Source organism: Schistocerca cancellata, chromosome 3 (genome assembly GCF_023864275.1).
Source record: "Schistocerca cancellata isolate TAMUIC-IGC-003103 chromosome 3, iqSchCanc2.1, whole genome shotgun sequence".
Classification (NCBI taxonomy): Eukaryota; Metazoa; Arthropoda; class Insecta; order Orthoptera; family Acrididae; genus Schistocerca; species Schistocerca cancellata.
In genome coordinates, this window is record NC_064628.1 from 412262411 (window position 1) to 412264910 (window position 2500).

General features: G+C 61.7%; 1 pseudogene; it reads left to right on the plus strand.

Annotated features, from left to right (window-relative positions):
• Positions 1-2500, plus strand: part of LOC126177243 (large subunit ribosomal RNA) — a 7237-nt pseudogene that overhangs the window by 601 nt on the left and 4136 nt on the right.

The following is a 2500-nucleotide window of genomic DNA, read 5'->3' on the forward strand; positions in this document are numbered from 1 at the left end:
GCCGCACTTCTCCCCTAGTAGGACGTCGCGACCCGCTGGGTGCCGGCCTACGGCCCGGGTGCGCAGCCTGTCCTTCCGCGGGCCTCGGTTCGCGTCTGTTGGGCAGAGCCCCGGTGTCCTGGCTGGCTGCTCGGCGGTATATCTGGAGGAGTCGATTCGCCCCTTTGGGCGCTCGGGCTCCCGGCAAGCGCGCGCGGTTCTTCCCGGATGACGGACCTACCTGGCCCGGCCCCGGACCCGCGCCGCTGTTGGCTCGGGATGCTCTCGGGCGGAATAATCGCTCCCGTCAGCGGCGCTTCAGCTTTGGACAATTTCACGACCCGTCTTGAAACACGGACCAAGGAGTCTAACATGTGCGCGAGTCATTGGGCTGTACGAAACCTAAAGGCGTAATGAAAGTGAAGGTCTGGCCTTGCGCGGGCCGAGGGAGGATGGGGCTTCCCCGCCCTTCACGGGGCGGCGGCCTCCGCACTCCCGGGGCGTCTCGTCCTCATTGCGAGGTGAGGCGCACCTAGAGCGTACACGTTGGGACCCGAAAGATGGTGAACTATGCCTGGCCAGAACGAAGTCAGGGGAAACCCTGATGGAGGTCCGTAGCGATTCTGACGTGCAAATCGATCGTCGGAGCTGGGTATAGGGGCGAAAGACTAATCGAACCATCTAGTAGCTGGTTCCCTCCGAAGTTTCCCTCAGGATAGCTGGTGCTCGTACGAGTCTCATCCGGTAAAGCGAATGATTAGAGGCCTTGGGGCCGAAACGACCTCAACCTATTCTCAAACTTTAAATGGGTGAGATCTCCGGCTTGCTTGATATGCTGAAGCCGCGAGCAAACGACTCGGATCGGAGTGCCAAGTGGGCCACTTTTGGTAAGCAGAACTGGCGCTGTGGGATGAACCAAACGCCGAGTTAAGGCGCCCGAATCGACGCTCATGGGAAACCATGAAAGGCGTTGGTTGCTTAAGACAGCAGGACGGTGGCCATGGAAGTCGGAATCCGCTAAGGAGTGTGTAACAACTCACCTGCCGAAGCAACTAGCCCTGAAAATGGATGGCGCTGAAGCGTCGTGCCTATACTCGGCCGTCAGTCTGGCAGTCATGGCCGGTCCTTGCGGCCGGCCGCGAAGCCCTGACGAGTAGGAGGGTCGCGGCGGTGGGCGCAGAAGGGTCTGGGCGTGAGCCTGCCTGGAGCCGCCGTCGGTGCAGATCTTGGTGGTAGTAGCAAATACTCCAGCGAGGCCCTGGAGGGCTGACGCGGAGAAGGGTTTCGTGTGAACAGCCGTTGCACACGAGTCAGTCGATCCTAAGCCCTAGGAGAAATCCGATGTTGATGGGGGCCGTCATAGCATGATGCACTTTGTGCTGGCCCCCGTTGGGCGAAAGGGAATCCGGTTCCTATTGCGGAACCCGGCAGCGGAACCGATACAAGTCGGGCCCCTCTTTTAGAGATGCTCGTCGGGGTAACCCAAAAGGACCCGGAGACGCCGTCGGGAGATCGGGGAAGAGTTTTCTTTTCTGCATGAGCGTTCGAGTTCCCTGGAATCCTCTAGCAGGGAGATAGGGTTTGGAACGCGAAGAGCACCGCAGTTGCGGCGGTGTCCCGATCTTCCCCTCGGACCTTGAAAATCCGGGAGAGGGCCACGTGGAGGTGTCGCGCCGGTTCGTACCCATATCCGCAGCAGGTCTCCAAGGTGAAGAGCCTCTAGTCGATAGAATAATGTAGGTAAGGGAAGTCGGCAAATTGGATCCGTAACTTCGGGATAAGGATTGGCTCTGAGGATCGGGGCGTGTCGGGCTTGGTCGGGAAGTGGGTCAGCGCTAACGTGCCGGGCCTGGGCGAGGTGAGTGCCGTAGGGGTGCCGGTAAGTGCGGGCGTTTAGCGCGGGCGTGGTCTGCTCTCGCCGTTGGTTGGCCTCGTGCTGGCCGGCGGTGCAGGATGCGCGCGCCTGCGCGGCGTTCGTGCCCCGGTGCTTCAACCTGCGCGCAGGATCCGAGCTCGGTCCCGTGCCTTGGCCTCCCACGGATCTTCCTTGCTGCGAGGCCGCGTCCGCCTTAGCGTGCTCCTCCGGGGGCGCGCGGGTGCGCGGATTCTCTTCGGCCGCCATTCAACGATCAACTCAGAACTGGCACGGACTGGGGGAATCCGACTGTCTAATTAAAACAAAGCATTGCGATGGCCCTAGCGGGTGTTGACGCAATGTGATTTCTGCCCAGTGCTCTGAATGTCAACGTGAAGAAATTCAAGCAAGCGCGGGTAAACGGCGGGAGTAACTATGACTCTCTTGAGATCGGTCGGGGGGAAGAGCCGGCGTCCCGCCGGGGAGCGGTGACGCAGCCGCCTGAAGCGGGCGATGGCGCTGCGCCGTCCGACGACGCAGCTGCGGACTTCGCGGCCGACACCACCGGGCCGCCTGCGGAGGGACCGACTGACGCCGCCATCTGGGAGCATCTTGCGGAGCTGCCTGCTTCCGCCCAGCGTTTCTCTGCCCTGGACCGAGTTGTTG